Source organism: Lygodium microphyllum, chromosome 26 (assembly GCF_053477565.2).
Source record: "Lygodium microphyllum isolate KBCC chromosome 26, Lygodium_microphyllum_v1.1.10, whole genome shotgun sequence".
Classification (NCBI taxonomy): domain Eukaryota; kingdom Viridiplantae; phylum Streptophyta; class Polypodiopsida; order Schizaeales; family Lygodiaceae; genus Lygodium; species Lygodium microphyllum.
This window is the reverse complement of record NC_141160.1, coordinates 70,022,094-70,046,529: the sequence shown is the minus strand read 5'-3', so window position 1 is coordinate 70,046,529 and position 24,436 is coordinate 70,022,094.

The following is a 24,436-nucleotide window of genomic DNA, read 5'->3' as shown; positions in this document are numbered from 1 at the left end:
GACTGAATCTCCTTGTCCGGCCATCCTTCTTGCAAAATTTTTCTTTTTTCTCTGCCCTGTTTTCCCATCTAGATTTTTTGTTATTAATTTTTCTTGGTGTTTTTTAGTGTCATTTTCTTGTTTCTTCCATGCAAACGCCTTTTAACTCCATCCGAACTGAGATTTGATGTGACAACCTTGTAGATTATATTCTTTTGAACATTTTTCATTTTTACTATCCTCTATTCCAATGCACAGATCATTCCATATCAATTTCCGAATCCCTTTTCGGGTATGATTTTTGGGTTTTTTCCATGTGAACGTGTCCTCTCTCAGTCGAAACCGTGTGTTGACGTGACAGATTTGTCGGGCACATTCTTTGGTACATTTTTCCTTCTTTCCGCCCTGCGTTCCAGCGAACGGATTTTTTCATATTCCTCCCCGCATGTATTTTTGGCGCCATTTTTTGCATTTTTTCTATGTGAACACCCTGATTTTTCCCCAAAACCCATGTCGCATTTTTCTATCCTCTTTTCCTCATCTCGCGGCACATTTTTCCATTTTATAGTTTTTGGATTTGGTGTATGGTTTGGGTTTTATTAAATTTTCTTCCTTTTGCCGTGTGGCCACTTCTCTCGTGTCGCGCGTGGACACGTCTATTTTTGGTTTTTAGTGCCTTGGGGTGCCCTATGGCCTCTTTGCCTCACGTGTCGCCGTCCTTGCCCCGTTTGATCCCGTTGATGTAAAATTTTTTTCCCTCTCGCCCCGTGCATGCGCGCGGGACGGGTGTGTGTTCACTTTTGACAAACAAAACAAATTTAACCACAAAAAAAAAAAAACCAACAACACACACACACACAAACAACCCATAGCCACAACAGCCACCTACGAAAAAAAAAAACCAACAACACACACACACAAACAACCCATAGCCACAACAGCCACCCACGAAAAAAAAAAAACACCAAAGACCAACAGAACAACAATCCCCGAAAACTGAAACAACCACATATGATTCAAAAATACAACATAATAAATAATAATACAAAACAACAAATAATAAATTTACAAAGAAAAAAAACACACAAACAATAATCCACACAACACAACTAACCAAACACAAATCACAAAAAAAAGAGAAAAACAAAAAAAGGAAAATAAAGAAAAAAACACATAAAACACACACATTAAAACCCATTTTTCAAAACAAACTAACATAAAAAAAACACAAATAAAAAATTAAAAAATTAAAATTAAAAAAAAAAATGACCTTCCCTATTCGCCCGCGTCTTCCCCCATGTCCCCTCCTTCCTCCTTGCGGTTGTTGTCTCCTCTCGCGCTCCACGTCCCCTTGCGGTCACTGCCTCCTCTCGTGCTCCACGTCCCCTTGTGGTCACTGCCTCCTCTCGCACGCCAACGCCACCCCACCTCCTCCTTCTCCACGCCCTACGACGCCCTAGCGCCTCCCTTGGCTTCCCTCGCCACCGTCTCCTCCACGACCGCCTCCCTCGGCTTCCCTCGATGTCGTCTCCTCCACGACCACCTCCCTCGGCTGCCCTTGCCGCCGCCTCCTCCACACGTCCCCTCGCTTCCTCGCCTCTTCTTTCCACCGCCGTCGCCTCCTCCACACCTCCTCTCCTCCTCCTCCGCCATAGTTTCCAACCTCTCGCCAGCTTCACCTCACCTCCTTCCCGTCGGCGGTCCTCCCTCCTTTGCGCCTCCCAGTGCTGCCTTCCTCTCCTCCTCCGCCGCGGTCCACCCTTCGCCACCGCCCGTCGCGCCTCCCTCTCCCTCCTCCCCTTCCGTCGCTGCCCGTCGCGCCTCCCTCTTCCTCCTCCCCTTATGCCGACGCCCGTCTCCACACCTCCTCCTCCCCTTATGCCGCCGCCGACGCCCGTCTCCTCCTCCTCGCTTTTCCCACCGCCGCCATCTTCTCCTCCCGCGCTGCCCACAGCCGCCCGTAGCCTCCTCTTCCTCTTCCTTCCCCTTCCTTCCTTCTCATAAACTTTCTTAGGTTAGTTGACTAACCTCCCCCACTTAACTAACCTAATTAATTTAATTAACTTAACTTACTTACTTGACGTAATTCACCTAACTAACTTGACTAACTCAATTAACTTCATTAACCTAACTAACTTAACTTAATTAACCTAACTCACTTAATTCACCTAATTTATTTACCTCCCCTAATTAACTTACTTACCCTAATTCACTTAACTCACATAAGTAACTTCCCTCACTGTACTTAGTTAACCTACCTGATTAGTTGAACTACCCTAACCTAACCCCAGTTTCCCCCCTTCTAGCCCCCTTTCCTACCCCTACCCCACTCTACCCCCACCCTCCCCACGTAGCGTGGGCGTCTAGGTGTGCCTGTGCGTACGGGAGTGGCCAGTGGGTGTTCACGCGCGAGGACGCACGTTTGGTCTTCTCCGTGCGGTGGTGCATGCCGTCCCCGAGCACACACAGCTATTCACACGCCGCCCGGGTATCTCTTTTGATTTTTCACAAACCCGAGAAAAATACTTAAAAACACTTAAAAATATTAAAAAATTCATAAAAATTCAATTAAAAAACAAAAAAATTATTGAAAAATTCCTTACTAAATTGGGTAATTTTTTGGTTGATCTTGCTGATTATAGTATAGAGAATTAATTGCAAAAAATTAATAATATTTAAAATGCTTTTAAAATTCACTAAAAATTGAGAAAAATTCATTAAAAATCCATAAAAATTAGAATTAAATTCAAAAAAAGCGTAAAAAATTCCATCAATGCATTTAATTGCTTTTGAAACACTTTAAAATAAAAAAAAATATAAAAAACACAAAATACAAAATCAAAATACACCTAAATTACAATTTAAAAAATACTAATAACAATCTCACCCAAACACTAATGAACATTGCCTAAACCAAATGTGATCCCACTAACATTGCCTTGATATTTATTTTGTCTTTTTAGAAAAAAAAAAAACTAAGGTGCTTTATTTTTTCCAGTTAGTGGTTTTTACTTTTTTGTTGGATTCCTTGCATTTGGGACTACTTGTAGTGCGCCCTCAATCTCTTGCATACACACCCCTAGGTATCTATTTTTCATGCTTTATTGATTTTAGTTATCCCCCTTAACCACAGTTAATTGTTAAAATGAACTTTATTCACCCACTTTTACACGCACGCTCGCGCCAAACACACATTTTTTCTAATAACTTAAAATCAACCCGCTGTTCACTTTGCACGCGCTACGTGCACTTTCGAGGTACTTTAATTTTTAAATAAAAACGAACCAGGCGTCACAAAAATGTATGCGCTGGAAAAGAAGAGCGCTTCAGACACATTAAATTTTTAATCAATGAATATGCATTTAGAGACCTGAGTCTGGGGATCGCAGTCCGGGTTTCGTTAAAAGCACCATTTCACATTAATAAATTATAACTAACAATTTAAAAATGAACCATTGTTTTTTTATTAAGGTTTACAACCTGATAAAATTTCAACCATTGTTAATAATTTATTAAAATGAACCCTTCATTAAAATCATTCCCATCACTGAACTTTTTCTCCATTTTAATAAATACACTTTGTGGGATGGGCACGTACAATCCTTTAAGCTGATATTGTTTATCAAAGTTCTGGTTATATCCTGATTAGATTTTTGAGGTATTATGGTTTGATTGTGTGATACGATTACGGGTGCGGTTTGTAGTTTTCTTTTTTTTTGCCTGATACGAGGTCTTGGGTGCCTGCTTGTTGCATAGCATGAAGCTTTCGGTCGCATATGTGTAGGGGTCATGTCAAATTTTTTCTAGGATGTGGATTGTTTGGGGTGGTAAATTGGTTAGTTACGTCTGTGTGTGCTTATTTTGATCGATTTCTTTTTGATAGCTATTTTGTTATTTTGCAAGCATTCTTTGTGATTGTCTGTGTTTGTGGTGTGTGTATATTCCATCTGAATGGTACCTCAAGCTCCTTCTCCTGTTCAGTATGTCCCACTGATCAGTAGGGATTATTCTTCCCTGTTGACTTTTGAGCCTATCGCAAAGCAGGCCTTGCATCTTTCGTGGTTGCTTTACTCCCTTTGATTCTAGATGATGCAGCCTTATGTGATGAGTTTCTTGCATCATACAGTAAGAAATCGGGCTTGGTTCATGGTACTTCCATGGTCCTGACACCTAGAGGATTAGGAAAGGCTTTGTCTCTTCCCTACAAAGGAGAATCCTTTGTTACAGCCAGACAATTATTCTCAAATGACGAGATTCTCAAGATGTTAGAGAAGCAAACCAAAGAGGTCCTCGATGTCAAGAAGGTGATTAACACTTCAGGAGTGTCTTTTTCAATGAATACTGATCCTCTCTGGAAGCTAGTCTGCCAATTTCTCCAAGACAGGTTTATGCCTGCAAAAACACCATCCTACTATTTGTCCAAGGAGCTCTTCACAACTTCCTGGATGGTGTTAAAAGGGGTTGCCATTGACTAGAGTACTTACCTTCTTACGAAGATGGACCAACATTTTGTCAAAGTAACCAGAGGGAATGTTACCAATGTAACTTATAGTTCATATTTATATGCTTTCTTGACATATTCCAGCCTTAAGAAGGGTGTGCTACCCCCTCCTCCATCTGATTCAGTACCTCCCCCTCCACCTTCAGAAGATTCAGAACCCATTGACATAGAGGATCTTGATTCCCTCCTCCATTGGTCATTTAGCGGAAGTGCTTGAAGCGTGTAGTAGAGAAAATTCCCCCAGTCATTCCTTCAGTAACAGTTCCTGCTACCTCTAGAAGTGACCTCCCTACCTATCTCACATGCAACAACTTATTCAGGGCACATCGAGAGGGTTCTTTGGAAATATCAGTTACTTCGCTGAACAGTTTAGTGTCAGGGGATGCCATTTCTTTCCTTCGTAATGACATTCAGAGTTCTATTGAACTCTCAGTGTGACAGCTTGTGTTCAACAGTTATATGCTTCTTTCTATGAAGAATTGATGCAATCCAAAGACTAGTTGCATAAAGCAACCACAGAGTTAGCCTATGCTAAAGACACTCTTGCCGATCTGTTTAAGCAGATGGAGTAGCAGCAAACCCAAATGATTGAGACCCAGAGAGAAGAAATATCTTCTTTGAAAATTTAGTTAGTAGTAGCTCAGTCAGAGGTCACTAGAGTTTCGGAAGAGAAAGAGAAAATGTCCAAAGAAGCTCAAGAGTTTATGACTCTTTTAGATACGAAACTGTCAGCTTTGCAGACTGCTCACAATACATTGGAATCCCAAGCTTTCTAGATTAAGCAGTTGCAGGACCAACTGGCGTAGTCATGGTCCATTCCTCCAAGCCCTAATGTTCCTATGATTCCTTCTATATCTCAGCAGGATTTGGCAGTTCGCCAGAGACATGCCACATTATGTCCGTTGTTTCAAGATAAAGTGGAAAGATTGCAGTCCAAGATGGATTTGTTATGGTCTACATTTGAGCACTTTCAGCAGTATGTTCCTCTGGACCATTCCTTTTTTGTTCACTATCAGTTACAGAAGTTGGCCTTCTATATTAAGCTCTCAACGATGGATCTCCCTCTTCCAAAGGATAGTTGGAGTGGAGCTTGGTCTTCTGATTTGCTGATAGAAGTTGTCCGTATGGTCTTTGAGGATTCCGTGATGACCATTTGGATCTACGAGGTGATCTGTTAATTTCAGATGATGTAGATCTAGCTTGATATGTGGGAGATGTGGTCTTATAAGCTTCCTTATATGTCAACCATTTGGAGTTGAGGATAGATGACATGTTCCAGTGCTATTCTTCTAAAGTGGCTACTGGCCCTGACATTTCATGGCATTCAATGATTGATTGTGTAGTCCTGAACCAACACTAGAATATAGCTTCTACTTATGTGCACAACACTAATCAACTGGGGGTGGATCTCCTAGCTTATCTTTCCAAGAACCATCCATTTGATTCATCCTTCTTTGATGCCTACCATCGACAATCTGTTTTAGGTCCCTCTGTTCCTAGCTTATTGTACTATCAACAAATGGCCCATCGCTATGATGCTTATTTTTCCGTTTATCCATCCAACTTAGCAGCTATCTTACCTCTCCTTTTCCAACCTCAGGATTTTCCTCAAATTGCAATCTTTACCTATTGTTCTTTTATTGAAGATCGAGTCTTTTCCCCTTCTTTGCCATGTCCTTCCCCATCTATCCATATACCTTCTACTTTTCCTGCTTATCAATTGATACATTTCCTAACCGATTCACTTAAATTTTCAGCCACTTCTTCTTTAGCTTATTCCTCATTTTATGATTTTGCCTACCCATCTCTTCATCCTCTTTTACTTATTTCGCTTCCATCTCCTGCCACTTCTATTTCTCAACCCCCTCAGTTGGTTAGTGTAATGGATACGAAGGATTTGATCAGCAGATTCTGAGAAGAAGAGGATGGAGCTCAACTGATTCTCTCACGGGACCACAGATTAATTGGCCATTGATTCCACAGGGGACTGGACAACTGCTAGTCAAGTCTACCAAAATTACCTCCATTTTTCTCAACAATATTCACAATCTCTAGATCCTTCAGTGAGATTGACAGCCCATTTTTCTTGGTACTTAGCATATATGCATAGGCATTCCCATAACGATCAAAAGGCCATTCCAAAGCTTTGTATGAATGTCAATGTGAACATTGTTTCCCAATAGTTAGATGTCCTATATTTTCATGCCCTTTATCTACCTAGCAGATACCTTGTTTTGCTAGAATGGATGTGCTGCCTTCAATTCTTTCAAAATCCTCCAAATTCCTTTGTAGATGAGTCTTTTTCCTTGGATGGCATTCGAAATCATCAAGCCTTTAATAGGGATCATCTTCATTGATACCCCTGGATGTATCTTTTGTGCTTCTTAATGAGACATCTTTTGGAGGTGCCATTCAGATGGTTGTGTTTGTGTGTGTATTGTAATAATTTGTATGTGATGAGTTCGTGCTGGTTGAATAATTTGCTCGAGAGCTCTCTTTTCAACTATTGATGGTGATGGTGGATGGCAAGCCTACGATGGAAAGCTTAAGAACCTCTTATATCCTTTACAAATTTGTTATGACTTTTTATTGTTTATCAGATGTGTTAATGAATAATGAAGTTTTTCTTTACTAGTATTCTTATCTAGCGATACGGGTGATAAGTTGGGGTCGTGGTTTGGAGTGATTATTGAAGATACTAAAGAAGATCAAATTGAGCTCTTTAGTGAACTTACATTCTTCTTTTCCTTAGGTGGTGAGGATGCTTCCTTTCTAAGTGTGGGGATATGTTGAGAGTGGAAAAAGACTACATTTTTGATTGATTTTTGTTGTTTTTGAGGTTTGAATGATTGATTTTTGATGGATTTAGAGTGATGTATGGTTATTAATGGAAGTGTTTGAGAGTGTTTTGGATGATATTGATTATGTTTTGGAAGCTCATGATGATTTTTAGTGGAAATATGAAGCTCCGTGAAGTTTTGATAGGTTCTGTTGAAGTTTTGATTGGTTCTGATACCTTCTGTATAGCTTCTATTTTGTTTTGATTTTCTTCTGCATGAAGCATGGATTGATGATTGATGAAGGTTGAAACCTTTTGAAAGCTTATTGAATAGTTTTTGATAGTTTGGAATGGCTTTAGTATGAGTTATGAGGATCTATTGTTCTCTGATGACCATCCGTAACCCTTTGTAAACCTTCTGTAGAGCCTCTGTATCTGCTCTGTCTCTGTTCTGTATCTGCTCTATTCCTGTTCTGTTCTGTTATGTAGATCTTTTGTAAGTGTTCTGTAGAATATATGTGTGACTTTAGGAAAGTTTTCTAGCTTTTGGAAAGGATGAATCTAAGTTCAAAAGAGCTAAAACAAATGGAAGAAGCAGCTGTTGAAGAATGAAGAGAAGACTAAAGTGATAGTAACAGTAGTGAGCTATGAAGAGACACTGTAGTGGCTTTGGTACCTCTTCCCATCAGACATACCTCTTGGGAGGTGCATCCATGACCTAAGAAGGATTATTGAGAGTCATTATTGAGTATTGTAGTGAGGAGATGATGTATATTGAGAGAGAGAGAGAGAGAGAGAGAGAGAGAGAGAGAGAGAGAGAGAGAGAGAGAGAGAGAGAGAGAGAGAGAGAGAGAGCCAATTCTATCAAAATAATGCATATGTATATGATAGATTGAGAGAGAAAACTATGAAGACATTGAAGATGAATACTATGTGATTGATTTCCATTAAAAAATGGTGTATTCCTTTATGTTCATTGTTCTATTGAAGGATTTTATGAAGAAGTTGAAGATTATGGTTGATTCTATCAAATACATGAGAGATGTCTACTATGATGCTGTGTGAAGATTTGCTATTCTCTTTGTTTTGGTCATCAAAAGAATGAAATAAAAGATTGTTGATGTTATAAGATAGATTTTATTATAGTAGAATCCCCTTTTCCTTGGTGTTCCTCTTGGGGCTCCATTATTTCCTAGCTATAGAGAGACTCATGTAGTGCATTAACTATATGATATTTCTTCGCTATAGGAGAGACAAAGAGAGAGAAACCACAATCTGAAACTGTCTAATGGTGGGGTTTAAGGCAAGGCATACAATTAGGAGCATGCGAGTTGCTACACACACACACACACACACCCCCACATGCACACGCACACGCACACGCACACGCACACGCACACGCACACGCACACGCACATGCACACGCACACGGAGGGGTTTTTGTCGAAAGGTCGAATCCACCGAGGATCAGAAGTATAAGTGTTTACCGCAGCACAGAGGAGCGGAAAATGGAAAAAGAGAAAAAAAGGAAAAGGCGCCTTAACTGGCAACTAGACATGGGAAAAAATTAAATGCACGGGCACGATCCTCAAGAAGTCTTGGAGTCGCCCAAGGAGAGTAAAAGAATAAAGAGCGCACCATTAAGTGCGAAAACACTTCCAAAACCTTGTAAAAGAGCGTCAGGCTCACTCCTGTGCAAATTGTATGCATTAGTTGGGGATAGGATAGACTAGAACGGTGAGAAATGAGGAAATGGGCCTAGGCTAATGGCCGGCCATGTATAAAGGGGGATGACCGCCCATGAAAAATAGGGCATGTATATAAATTTGAAAAGTGAATGGGAAGCTCATTCTTGTGTGTGGCCAAAGCTTCTTTTTCTTCTTCTCTTGTTTCTTGCCTTCTTGCTTGTGCTTGAGAGAGGGATTGAGAGAGTGTGAGGGAGTGAGGGAGTGATTGTGTGAGAGTGAGGGATCTTGGAGAAGAAGCTCTCCATCTTCTCTCTTCATCTTCTCCTCCTCTCTTCTCTTCTCTTGTCTAGCACATGGCTATGGAGGATGAAGCTCATGGGAGAGGGATTGAGGTTGCTTGAGCTTGCCTCAAGGATCGTGGAGCTACCGGTGTGCAAGAAAGAGGAGGGTACTCGATCGAGCATCAAGGTAAGCTCACTACACCCGTAAGGTAGGCATTGCGCGTCGGCTATGTCAGAGGTAGCCATAGCCGCTCAGTTCGAAACACTTGAGCAATAAGTGGTCCGTAGGTCTCGGGGTAGAGCTTGAAGCTTCCCTCCATTTTGGTTCTGTTTCCGGGACCGATGGAATCGAGCCTTGAGCGCCGCACGCATCAGATCGAGCATGGAAGTAGGGTTTGCAGCCTGAACCAGTGCTCGAGATAACTAGGAGATTTAGGAGGGTTTAATCCGTGGAACAAGTAAGTATTTGGGTTTGTTGGAAGCATTAGATTAGGACTATTGTTCTGCATTTCTATTTTTCATATTGGCTGCAGTAGATTAAGGTTAGATTAGGGTAACAAAAGAGAAAACAGAGGTTCTGGGCTGCTGCTGGAAACAGGAAAACAGGGGACCAGATTCAAGTTTCTGGGTGAAACAGGGACAGGGAACTGGCTGTGAGGTTTTGCAGTGCTGGGAAAGGACCTTAAGAGACTTGGGAGGCCAGGACAAACCTCATTTCTTTAGTTAGCCTTGTGTGTGTGAGAGAGATAGAGAGGGAGAGAGCTTCTGGTTCACAGGACGAGGAAACGCCACCCCGATTCTAGGCGCCATCGATTCGCGCTGCTCCAGGTGAGTCCGGTGTTTTCCAATAGTGCTCTAATCAGATATGGGAAGTCTGTGGTGATTGAGTGCAGCAGGCATTAGGAAGGATTCAAACGCGCCAGAATCGTGCCCACTGCCGACGCAGTCGGACCAACTCACAGTGGTCCGATCCCCAGAATCGGACCACCCGAGTCTTGGGGATCGGACTGTCCGATTCCCAGAATCGGACCGTCCGACGGAGAGAGTCGGACCAGTCCAGTCCGATTCTCAAGAATCGGACCAACCCGATCGAACATGCCACGTGGCACTTGGAATGCCCATTAGAATCGAACCATCATGGTCGGACCATTGGAGCCGGACTCGAACCAATCCATAGTCGGACCACTTCGAAAGTAGGACCACCCTCCTGGTCCGATTCCCAGAATCGGACCACCAGGGTTGGACGATTCCCAGAATCCGACAAACCCCGTCCGACTGTTAGAGTCAGACCAGATCGGTCCGATTGCAAGAATCGGACCGTCCGACTCCCAGAGTTGGACCGGCTCTATCCGATTCCCAGAATCAGACCATCTTGCCAGAAGAAAAAGATAAGGATCTTTTGCTGGTCTTGCCACAGACCTGACCCCAGGTAGCAACCCCGAACACCCCCAAGACCCTCTTTCACCATTAGAACCTCAGAGACTAATCGAACTTAGGGTGCGGAGAGATCGTAGAATAGCCGGAAACCGAGTTGGGAACTCAAATTAGGCTAGGAACGTGGGTAGAAACAAGGTGGAGCTTGCATTCAACGCTTTCTGCATCGGCACTTCACTCTTGTGCTCCACTAAAGTTGCACAGCAAGAAAAGAGAAAAGCCTATTTTCGCACCAAGCACCACAAAAGCACTAAGCACAACGTGTGAGTAAGGATCGCCGCTGCTTTCGAATAACAAGGAACACATCTGGATACCTAATAACATTAAGGAACCCACTAGTAGGAGAAGACCCCAAGACTTAGACAGGTGTCTGAGCGCTTTGTTAGTAGTACCTAGAGAAAATACGAAGGCACGGAAAGCAACAAGATAGAGGAGTGAAAGCTGCCGGAGCTGATTGGATTGACAATCTTGTGGAGCTGGAAGCAGAAACAATGTCGGGATCAAGAGGCGACCAAGGGGAAGACCAATTAGACTTAGGAGAATTTCCAACCTCGGTCCAGGAACTGGTCCACGACTATGATCTACTCACCAGGACTGTGATCCAAGGTAGATCTGTAGAGGAAGTGGTAGCTAACCTGGAAGAAGAGAGAAGAGCTATCAAGAGAGCGTTGGAAGGCATAATTGCCTACAACCATGAGCAAAGGGCTAGAAGGCTGCAGCAAGACGTGGATATGTACGAGGCTAGACGAGTACTAGACCTAGCTGGGGCAGCCAAGTCCGGACCGAACATAGAGAGGGAACGGGCAGTAGAGGCTAGCATGACGTTGAGTGAACTAGTGGCAAAGCGACTCATGGACAATACATCCGTGGAACAGAGTGCTACTGCCCTAGCCACCGCGCTATTGTCAGGATTGGGAGTCACGCAAGGGGCTAAAGGGCAGGCTAGAATCCCCGTAGTAGCAAAACAACTAGCTTGATACGAACCTAGCAGTGACCCGTACAGCTTCATGGAGCAGTTCGAGCAAGTATGTGAGGCGAAGGTCTTACTGACCCTGCGCAGCGAGCTCAAGCCTTCGGCCTGTGCTTAGGCGAAAAGGGGAGGACCTGGTACTCTAGTCTGGATGACGCAGAACGTACAAACTTCGCTCGCCTTAAGGGCCTCTTCATCAAGAGGTTTTCAGAGGCAGGGTATTCGGATAACCTCATTGTTAGGTTGATGAATATAAGTCAAAGGGAGAAGGAGGACGTTAGGGATTACGTTACTCAGGTGCGCAGCCTCTACAAGAGAATCCTTGCCAATGAGCGACCTACCGAGAGGGCAGTGTCTACAGTGTTCATGAATGGGATTCGGAGTGAGGAGCTCTACAAGGCTTTGGCCAGTAACTCCACCTTACAACGAGACGTGCTAGCTCGAGTCTTCGAGGAGGCAATACGCATAGATGATCAACTCAGGGAACGTAGCATGAGGACTACCAACCGAGATAGTGCAAGCCAGAGGGACCCTGAGAGATCAACCACCTTGGGGAAAAAAGCAACTGCTAGCGCGCAGGACAAGGGAAAGAGTGTAGACCACGACCAAGGGATGGCAGAGATGAGAATGGAGATTGCACGGTTGCAAGAGCTCATTAGAAAGCCTGTGAGATCGCATGTACAATGTGTGTACTGCGGCGGCAATCACCTCCCAGTGGAGTGCCAAGATCCTAGATCTCGACCGTGCTCAAATTGCGATAGATTCGGACATGATGCAGCGCATTGCAGAATGCCGAGGAGATTCCCATACACGTAGCAGTACAACCCTCCATACTTAGGTAATAGGCCACCTAATTTCTTTGGCAAGGGAACCCAGTTAGCTCTTCCAGCACCAACTGACTCAAGACCTGTCGTGCCTAGGCTGGAGATGAACCCAACTGGTATACCCAGGCCACCAGGGCCTTTTGTGACTCACCCACCTAGCGATGCTTCTGTTCACTTTGTGGAGGAGCCTAATGAGGAAGAGACATATGTCAATCCGTATATATCCTACGACGAGGAGGGAAACCCAGTCCTGATGGACTATCGGCCAGTGCCGGTGATGGCTTTAGGAAGAGGACAAGGCAGAGGCTTTGGAGGGCCTAGCCAGGATCCAATCACATGCTGGACTTGCAGCCACCCATGCCACATTTCATCACGCTGCCCAGAGCGAGAACAAGCTAACAAGGACAAAGCGGATCTCTGATGTGCAGAGTGTGGAATCACACATCTGTTTCTTGACTGTCCTAGGCAGAAGCCATCAATCAACGAGCGCTGCCAACATGCCATCGGTGCCTTTGGGGCTCTTTGGAGTGGAAAATTTTGGCAGTGAGGATATGCCCATCCCACTACATGCTATGACGTGAGCTCAAACGAAACAAGCAGGCGTCTCCTTATGCCAGGGCCAAGTAACCTTGATGCAACCTCAATAGGGAAGAAAAGCCAGAGGAGACGGCAAAAGAGAACCGATGCGAAGATAACCCTTAAAACCGAGGAAACGACTACGTTGGTAATGGGAAAGAAGGTCACAGACGCAGAGGTAGAGACCTCGGCTCCTAAGACAGCAGAGCTAGGGAGTGCCAAGGTAGGGGAATATCCCCACCCCAAACAGCAACTCGAGGCTATAGCCAAGGTCAAGGATACCCAAAATCACCTCGAGGATGCTGAACCCATCTTGGAAGATCCTATGGATGACTTCTCCAGTGTTAGCACACCAGTCTCACCCTCAAAACCACAGGCTGGGAGCATACCTACACCACTAGGAGTAACTCAGTAGCAAGGCCGAGGGGAAACTTACTAGGGCAGACAGAATGCATGGTGTAGAACTGCTAGCCTCAGAGGAAGACAAGGGTTCAGTAGCCTCCTCACAACCTTGCTGTCCACTCCAGTAACTCTAAGCGTGGAGGATCTGCTTAGGCAAAATCACTCCTTGTGGGGCAGGAGTTAAAAGAATCGATCGAGGGACACACAGGACTTGCGGGTGCTGATCCGCAAGATCATGATGCAGTTACACGGATCCCAAGTCTAACTCTACACTCAGATCCTAAGTCTTTGCACATCAATGCTTTTTGGGAAGGCACTGAAATGCACGCAGTTTTGCCCATCCTAGCCTTAGGAGACATGACTCGAAAAGGAATTGTAGACACAGGCGCCGGTGTTAGTGTGCTAAACCATGCGGTCCTAGAGGCATGGGGAAACCCTCCTGTAGAGACTGCTAGATTCAATGTCACGCTAGCAAACGGAATGAGGGTAAGACCATTTGGGGTCTTAAAGAATTGGCCGATAAAGATTGCGGGTGTGCAATTTTCGGTAAACTTCATTGTCATAAAAAGGGAGTGGATTACGACATACTATTAGGCCGACCTTGGATGAGGAATGCACGAGTCATAGAGGACTGGGGCAATGGATTGATTTTCCTAGGGAACAGAACTAGTGCAGTGAGGGTAGAGATGGACACTTGGATGACGACACCTATTGACCTAGCTGCCATCTCGACTATGCTAAAAGGCGATACTCAAACGACCAAGCCCTATGGATCGCTCGCTAGATATATTCCTTGCCCTGAGGATGAGAGGGATTGGATGCAGGTTTTGGCAACCATTGACCTACCATTCTCGGTTGAGGAAGGACCACATCAGCAGGCTGCTAAAGCCGCAACCATGCCAACTGAGGAGCCAGTTGTGCCACTTTGCATGATGGCAGGAAGCTCACTCAACCCAGGCAAACTGGCCTCAGGCACACACTTCATTAATGAAGTGATTGCCCACTTGCTCTCTACCTTCCCAATAATTCATCGGAAGTCCTCTCCCTATTACGCTCAGGCTAATGGCCAAGCCGAATCCACAAATAAAATCCTAGTCAATGTGCTTACAAAATTCGTGTCTACTTCAAGAAGTGACTGGGACAACAAGCTAATGGCGGCCTTGTGGGCCTATCGCACAGCTTATAAAACGGCTGTAGGACAGACGCCCTTTAGGCTGATGTACGGAACTGAAGCCATTTTACCCTTAGAATTCTTCATCCCTAGCTTGAGGCTAGCAGTCCAGGAGCGTTGGGAGGGAAGAGAGGCTTGGACCAACCGCTTGGTGGAACTCGAGCACTTAACGGAGACCCGACTCCTCGCCACTCACTCTGATTTGTGAAAAGGCTCGACGAAAGATGTGGTTTGACAAGCATGTCAAGCAGCGAGACTTCGAACAAGGGGACCTTGTTCTGCTGTACTCCGTAAAAGGACATAAACAAAAGATGAAGTTTCGGGGGCTAGGGCCTTTCAGAGTCCGCACGATCGGTAGGACCGAGAATGTCGAGTTGGAGACACTTGACGGTGAAGGAATAGGCTTTTTTAACGGCAGCCACATTAAGAAGTACTATCCTCCTTCACATCCATTACATGAGCCACCCATGCTAGAACCCCCACTGAACGTCTACATGGCTACTGTAACTGACCTTACAGATCAGGATGAAGAAGCAGTGGCACCGGCATACCTGCGGATCACAGTCGCAGCAGGAGCGGTGTATTCTTTCGAAGCCTTGATTGATGAAGGTGCCGACTACAACATCTTGATGCATGACCATTGGACACGCATTGGTCAACCGAAACTACAGCCCACTAATGCTAAACTCACCCCATTTGGGGGTACCGCTTACCCACTCCTAGGGAAGTGCAAGGTGGTCGTTTCCATCGAGTCTGAAAGTTTACCAGCCTTCTTCCATGTGTTACTTGACACTAAAGGAGCTGATAATGTGTCACTATTGGGTCGCACTTTCAAGAAGCAAACAAATTGTAATGTGGATTACAACGTAAACCGCATAGATCTTGCTATCGGCAATGTGCGCATAGTGACGATCTTCAGTAAGGGCTGTCTTAATTCCCCCATCTTTACGAAGCCACCGGTAGAAACCCCTATGACCATGCTTCAGCCCGAGTCTGAACAGACGGAAACTACGGCCTCGTGCCGAGCTCTCGACCCCAGGCCCAAACCCACCAAGAGCGCTCACAAGGCCAAAGAGTCCAAGTTTCTATGGGTGCCAAAATGGCAAAAACCACATCCGGGTAGACCACCCAAGTATGATCCCAAATGTCAAAATTATCAACCGTCCCGACCTAAGAGGCAGGTTAGGCGCTATCGCCGTAGACACACAACCATGCCGCGCTGGATTCCCAAAGATCTCTTGCGGGCACAAGGATACTACGAGGGCAATCCCTGGATTTGGGTGCCTAAAAATGGCCGGCTAAGAAGCTCATCTACAAGCAATCTCACCCTAATGAGAGAGGCTTGCACAAGTGGCACCCAGAACATAGTCAGCAAGCCATGGCCAGCTGTGGCTCGCAAGTCTCAGCTCATCTATCGACCAAAGCAAATGCCACAGGCCTTAAACCTACCTGATCCAGAGAACTTAAAAACCACTATGACTACCCACTCAGAACCTAGCACAACCCCCATGCCTCCGGAACTTCCTACAGCACCTCAACGTGCTTTAGAGTGCAAGGCCCAACCCATGACACCGATGACGGAGTCACAACTATCCAGTCCAGTTGCACCACCCCCACTAGCAGGTCTTAAACCTTCATACGCGATATGACCTTTCCTCTCCTTGGCTAAGGACCTTGCCGCAACTTCTGGGGATGACTTAATAACTTGCATTAAAATATTAGATGAAACTTTCACTACATTTGCTAGAAGCTACGAGAGGCTAGACCTAGGCCTTCTTGACGAAATGCTTGCTTCGGATGTTCGTGCATTACCATGCACTTGGGAAGAATACGAACTTATGACCACTAAAGTCCCCAAAATTACTGCCGAACTGATAGCAAACGACGAAATCTCGAAGGATCAAGCTACCCTCAGAAGACTTATCACTTCGTATCATAAGCCTCCTCGTTCTGCTCCTGAACAGGAGTTGCACGAGCTCACGCAGATGGCAAGCTCACCTTCCACATTCTTGCAGCAGCAGTGGTTTACGCTAAGGATCCAATGGGAGAAAAAAGGTTGTCATATAATGACCAATGCTGAGCAACGCAGGGCAGTTAAAACTATCGAATATTAGACGAAACCAATGTTGAGCAACGCAGGGCAGTTAAAACATGTTGCCAGTCGCCTCAATACTGGAGATCTCTTCCACGACGTTTTGACCTACATTTCCCAAGTCTCCATCCAACCATCTACTCTTGATTGTCATGCCCAACTCGAATACAATCCAAGCTTCTATGATTGGCTATTGGCTAGGTAAGTCAACCCACACGAAACAACGCTTACCTCGTCCTTTCTGTGCTAATCCTAGGAAGGATTCCTTAAAAGATCCCTGACAGAGGGGAGAGCAATGTGAGCAAGAGCAGAGCAAAAATGAAAAGTTATGCTATCTAGCTACCAGATTGTTATAATTAAGTAAGTTTCTATGGAAGAATACTGCAAAGTAAAACAGTAGCAATGGTCAAGCCTCTAAGCAAGTGTACCCATTTTGGGCACATATATTTTTCTCTCAAACTGATTTTTGATTAGAAATAAGCCGATTTTAGGCATTAATGTTGGCATGGTGTATTGACAAGTCACAACCATGGTAGGACAAGACAAAGGGGGCAAACTCCCATTCTCTGAAGAAGAGATGACCAAATTCGGCATCAGCATCGAGACGCGAGGATTCAGTCAGTTCACTTTCAAGCACACACTAAATCTGGACGAGGCCATCTTGGAGGAACCCGCGATCAAAGACTTGGTGGACAGATGTCACCTCCACAAGTACGTGGAAAAGGTGGGGCAGGCTGTGGATTACAGCATGTGTGTGGATTTCTTGAGGAACTTCGACAAGAGCAGGAACTGTGGCACTGTCACAGTAAGGACAGGGGATCAGGAAAGAAGAATCGAAGTGCCCCTCAATGCAACAATCATAGAAAAGGCCCTGGGGCTTGTGCCCAAGAAAGAGAGACGGCCGAGAGGAGATGTTTACACCATGCTGGGGGTAAAGAAAGAAGCAGTGCACACCGTGGATGGAATCAGCTTGGCTGACATCCCGGACCCAGCAGTGAAATTACAAGTGAAGATGATCCATACCCTCTTCTCAGGCCAACGGTACAATGCATTGATGAACAGGATCGGGGTTCCACTGTTGGAAAGCATAGCAGCAGGAGTCCCTGAAGAGATAGACTGGAATGGATTCGTACAGAAAACCATTCAAAGTTCAGCTGCCCTCCTCACTCCGGCGGAAGCACCAGCAGGAGGAGAATCCCCTGCCTCAACCGCGCGCTCCACTAGGAAGAAACCTACGTCAAAGGCAGCTACGATCAGATACAGGGGTATACTGACAGCCATCATAGACGAAGCAATAAAGGATGAGGGCGTCATGGATGAGGAAGCCACGCATCAAAGCCCACCTCATCACGAAGGAGGGGAATCAAGCGAAAGAACAATAAGTGACAAGGGAGAGCAGGAGGTGCCGCCTCCACGAGCGAGCAAACCCGAAGAACAAAGCAAAAGGGATAGGAGACAGAAGGAGAAGAAAGAGAAATTAAGTAGGGAAGAACGGGTTGACATCAAAAGGGCTCAAAGAGAGTCTCGAAGGGCTGAGGAAGAAAGGAGGAGGAAAGAGGAGGAGGAGCTTGCAAGGATAAGAGAGGAGTCGAAGAAGGCAGAAGAGGACAGGAAAAGAAGGGCGGGAGAAGAAGCCGAAGAGCAGCGACTAAATGAACTGGCCGAACTGGCGGAAGCTACACGAAGATCAGTGGAAGAGACCCATGGGGGCGGAGAACTCGAACCCATAAGCCCTAGCCATAAAGTCGAAGCCAGTGCAAGTGTGGAAGCAGCTCCAGTGGTCGTAGGCAAGGAGAAGTCCCTCCTACATCCACTTCCTCCCTCCTTTGTACCGACAACGACTGAAACTACGATCACAACCACTGCACAACCCACGCTTCCCCTAGACATGGCACAGCTCATGACCATGGTGCAGATGCTAGTGAGCAAGGTGGCCGAAATCGTGCCTGAAACTAGATTGAAAAGGCCCACCGCTGCAGATGTAGAGTCACGGCAAGACCCTAAACGACAAAGGCTGGAGGCATCGACCACCACGCCCAATACTCCCATGCTTGTCGACACTGACTATGACGCATATGTGGCCGAGTTACTGACACAAATGGACAAGGCAAAAGAAGAGAAGAAGGTGGCCCTGCTGGAACTAGAGAAAGAAAAGGAGACGTCAGCGGCCCTCAGGCTAGAGGTCTCATGGCAGGAAGCCGATAGACGGAGAGAAATAAAGGCCCTGCAAGACCAGCTAGCAGAAAAAACGAAGGAAGCCCAAAACAATGAAAGCTGCCTTAGACAAAGGCTAGAGGACGAGGAGCAGAGCCTGGTGGCAGAACAAAGGAACCTAAAGCTACTGATGTAGCAATACAGTGATCTACAGCAAAGGGTCGCCCAAGTGGAAATGCTCTACTAGGGGGTTCAGGAAGGCGAAGCCACTGTTTCACAAGAACATGCCACGAAGCCCCAGTCGTGGCAGGAGCTAGAAGAACAGAACAGGTTAATAAGGGAAATCGAATTCCTAAAGAATGAAGGGCCAAGAGTCTTAGCAGAGCTGAAGCAAAACAGCTACAGGATGAAGTGCAAAGATTGCAAGATGTGCTGGAGACCTTCCAGGAAGACATAGAAGCCCTCATGGCCATGACCTTCAACCAAAAAAGGCTATTCCTCGCTAAAATCCAAAGACAAGAGTAGTTGGTGCAGGAAAAATCAGAAATCCTGGCCGAGGCACACCACAGGCTCAGCATTGTCGATCAAGGAAGAGGGATTGCTGAAGAACAGCTAGCTCAAAAATTAAGAGAAAGAAACCAGTTATGGTTTTTATCAAATGAGAAGCAACAGGTAGTAACCACCCTGGCGAGCTAGCTGGAGGAACAAAGGAAAAGGATGGAGGAGAGAGCCATGGAGTGGGAAAGGAAAAAATTTGACAGGGTAAGGGACTTAACCGAATGCCTGGCGGTGGCAGAATGCAAAAGAATGCTTTGCCGAAGCTAGGGTTGAGGCTGCAGAAATAACCACTAAGACCCAGCGACGACAGGCCTTCCTCAACACGGTGCTCCACGTGACGCAAGCTGAGGGCGATGATACAGTGGAAAAGGTAAAAAGAAAGTTGGAGCTAACAACCCGGGCTCTAAGATACGGTCTTCAAGAGCGGGAGCTTCCAACAAGTACAGGAATAACTAAAGAGCAACAATTCTACTACCTGCGCTGTATGGGCCTTTCCATTGCTGATGAGCTCAAGGAGTTAGGTTTTCAGGAGCAGGAGCAGCCACCGCCACCACCACCAGTCATTCCTCCTGTGCTTGAGCGAAATGTCGAAGAGGGTCCGGATTTCGAGCAAGATGATGACGAAGAGCCACAAAGGATGCCGAGTCCGCTTCAACCCGAGATCCCACAGGAGGAACCTGCAGATGCCGATCTACCTGAACACATAGTTGCAACAAGGAGAAGGAGACAAGAGTTAGCTGAGGAGGCCCAACGCCGAGCATGCACACTTCCACGATAACTCCCTGAGGAGCCCATGCCACTGAGGAATGATACACATCCTGTAGACTGGCCCTAGGAGTTGGTCATTTGGCGCCAGCGAGAGCTACATAAGAGGCCATTCGAGCTTTCATTTGCTTTTCCACTCTCTCTGGACCGGGCCCTGCCTCTAGGAGTCATAGCCAAGATTAAAGATCTAGCTAATGAACTTGCAAACAGATGGATGGAAGAAAGAAGCATGATAATGATTAGGTGGAGACAAGAGCCCAAAGAGTACTGGGAAGACAAGGTCAATCTGATTCCCAAATCTGTCCAAGGCTATGAGGCACAGCCGAAATGGCGAAGGAGGATTTGGGACACCAATTTTGATGCCTGGACCGCATTTTGTAGTTCACTCCCCGAAGAGCGTAACGATCCCATCTACATGCTCTACCCCCGTAGGCATGGAGTGGACTACGATAGAGATTTACATGGGGATTATGACTTCCCGAGAATCTATAATGTAAATGCTAGAAGCCCTGAGGAGTGCTTAGTATTTAGGGTAGAAGATATACTTCCCTCCATAAATCGTTTTCTTGTAGACTTCTCTTCCTGCCCCGATCCAGCATTCTTGACCACTTGTAATTACCTCCGACTTATCAAATTCCTACTACTCCAGAAACCTGCAGCAGAGGAAGCCCATCTCCCCCCACTCTTTTTTGATATTAACTTAGGAATAGATAGTAGAGCCATGACTAGGTTGATGATGCGGGCTACTCTCCTCCCTGCCTTCTGCCTAGAGCTCTTAGAAAATATGAATGACACCCGCTTTGCAAGGTGTAATCACCCCTTCTTGTCCACCACTCCTCTGAGAGCTAAAGCCGGTATTAAAGAATACCTACAAAGTCGCACATTTTTATCACAATGCTTGCGATCGCCCCGTGACTAAATAGGTGCCACATACCTTGCCCAATGTACTCTCTCCCATTCTCAAAAAAAAAAAAACATGTGCTTGCAGTCTTCCTCCACTATTATTGTGCACCACACTCACTGCATCTAGAGTCCTCTCTAGCCCCTTACCCACTTCACACTTAGGGCACCTCAAGGGCAGGACTTTTAGACCTGTCACCCTAAGTTTTGCACCGCACCTCCAACGCTGCACGAACTGGGTCCTCAAGTGTGGGACATTACCAAGGGCTTGCCCAAGGTTAGACCCATCTCCCAGTTCCATTGGCACGGGCACCATACACTACACAGTGAGACAGACACACCCCCTAGGAAGTGCACCACTTTTCTTGCAGGTTATGTTCGTGTTTCAAGAACTGGCTGCTTGGTTGAAGGAGATCATCTACTACATCCTCCAATGACAAGGAATTTTTCCATGAGTCGGACATGACCCCATTACTGCAACTTCAGGAGCTTTGCTGTGAAGGTTTAAATGGCTCAACAGATTTCATGTTGCCAATCATCCGCCTATTGATGGCTGCCATGACTAAACCAAATCAAGCAGAAGGAAAGCCCAGTGATGGATCTGCCATTGGCATAGGTCTTGGAACCTCATTGCCCAATGATCCATGCCCAACGCCTCAAGATCTACGGATCGCTTATTGATTCCACAAGCCTGAAGACCTTCAACTCAAAACTGAAGACCCTCTACTCAAAGATAAGGATTTTCAGCCAAGGCCACGGCTTTTCAAGGCAAACAGCGTTCGGGGGGTTTCTCCAGAATAAATCCCTCCAATACTATCCTCCTAAGGGCTTGCTATTGCTTCAAGTGTTTCGGATACTCAAAAGACGACCGGCTACATAAAGGGCACCATAACAGTGTGAAGGATGCCGAGTATCTTCATGAAGCCCAAAGCACACTGGAATCTCTCCTGGTCATCGTCATCAAACTCCATCACCTCTCATTCACAAGTATCAGTGTCATCTACCCACTAGTTCCACCTAGCAATAGCATCATCTATCCCACTACTTCCACCACAGTGCCATGGGACTGGCACTTGGCTAGGAGGGGGGTAATGTTTACCGGAGCACAGAGGAGCGGGAAATGAAAAAAGAGAAAAAAAGGAAAAGGCGCCTTAACTGGTAACTAGACCCGGGAAAAAATTAAATACACGGGCATGATCCCCAAGAAGTCTTGGAGTCGCCCACCAAGGAGAGTAAAAGAATAAAGACCACACCATTAAGTGCGAAAACACTTCCAAATCCTTGTAAAAGAGCGCTAGGCTCACTCCTGTGCAAATTGTATGCATTAGTTGGGGATAGGATAGATTAGAATGGTGGGAAATGAGGAAATGGGCCTAGGCTAATGGCCGGCCATGTAAAAAAGGGGGATGACCACCCATGAAAAATAGAGCATGTATATAAAGTTGAAAGTGAATAGGAAGCTCATTCTTGTGTGTGGCCAAAGCTTCTTCTTCTTCTTCTCTTGTTTCTTGCCTTCTTGCTTGTGCTTGAGAGAGGGATTGAGAGAGTGTGAGGGAGTGATTGTGTGAGAGTGAGGGATCTTGGAGAAGAAGCTCTCCATCTTCTCTCTTCATCTTCTCCTCCTCTCTTCTCTTCTCTTGTCTAGCACGTAGCTATGGAGGATGAAGCTCATGGGAGAGGGATTGAGGTTGCTTGAGCTTGCCTCAAGGATCGTGGAGCTACCGGTGTGCAAGAAAGAGGAGGGTACTCGATCGAGCATCAAGGTAAGCTCACTACACCTGTAAGGTAGGCATTGCACGTCGGCTATGTGAGAGGTAGCCATGGCCGCTCGGTTCAAAACACTTGAGCAATAAGTGGTCCGTAGGTCTTGGGATAGAGCTTGAAGCTCCCCTCCAAGAAGGAAGTAGAGATGGGAGATGGAAGAGAAGATAGAGAATACACAAGTGGTAAACACTACAAAGACAAAGCACAATGAATTGAATCAATATGTATTGAAAGAATCTAGAATCTTCGCACTACTCAGAAGCGATCTTCAGGCATTACATCTCCTGGAGCCTCTTCATAGAACAAAATGTGCATCAAAATTACAGCTCCTTCTCTGCTGCTCGAAACCCAAATATGATGGGTCCATTGGATCCAAAAGGGGGGTAAAATTCCAGGACACCTGATCACAGATCTCCTAGATCACTCCTTCTTCTTCTTTCTGTTCAATCTGTAGTTTTCAGCCTGTTTACAGCGATCGCGATGCGCGCGATTTCGTTAATCTGTCCCTCTTGTGAAAATCCCATAATTGGCTGAAAAAGCAACTAGCTTTTTGCATGCCATCCTAATCTAGAAGTTTTTTCTAACTTTTTCAAATTTTTACAATAAATAATATAAAAAATAGGCTAAAATGATTCAAAAATCTAGTATTTTCAGATAATCCATGCAAGTCACACTAATACTAATGGCTCAGATCACATTGACTCTCTAGATCAATAAAGAAGTCGGATGATGATGCATTCCATACTTCTTTACACTGTGTCCTCATAACATGATGACATCCACCCCCTCTGCACCTGCATATCCTCTGGTATGTGCCAAAATCCTAGTTGTCACCAGATTCTGAGTCCTCCTCATCCTCTGTAACCATATCCTTTGCTTCTTCATCTTCCATATCTTCCTGGCTAGCCCCTGTATCATGACCACTATTTTCTTCCAATTCTGGTAACTCATAGGCAGTAGATTCCCGCCTTTTGAATAATTTGATTCTTTTCCTTGCTACCGGAAGTTTGATGGCTGTCCCATCTAGCTCATTTAATGCATAAGTAGCATTATCAAACACCTGTCTTACCACATAGGGTCCAAACCATCTTTTGGAAACTTTACGCATAACATTGTGCTGATTGTCTAAATTGCTATCATAAACCAATACCCAATCCCCATCTTGTATGGTTCTTGGTCTCAGTCTATGTCTTTTGTCAAACCATTTCTTGTTTTGTATCCTTGCTGCCCTTAACTTTGCAATTGTTGTCTCTATGTCTTCTGACTTTCTTTCCAAGTGTCTAATGCATAAGGCCAACAACTCCTCTCGATTCAACTCCTCCTCCCAAGGTAACACACTCTATGTGATTGCCATCTCTTCTATTAGCATGATAGGTTTTTGACCATACATCAATTCTGCAGGCATATATCCTGTAACAACACTATGAGTTATTCTGTCGGCCCACAAAGCATAAGGGAGCAATTGTGGCCACTCTTTTACATTCTCTCCACATGCTTTTGCCAATGCCTTCACAATAGGTGGATGAACTCTTTCACTTTTTCCATTTCCTTCAGGGTTATAGGCTGAAGTTAAAGCAAGCTTTATCCCCAACTGTGCA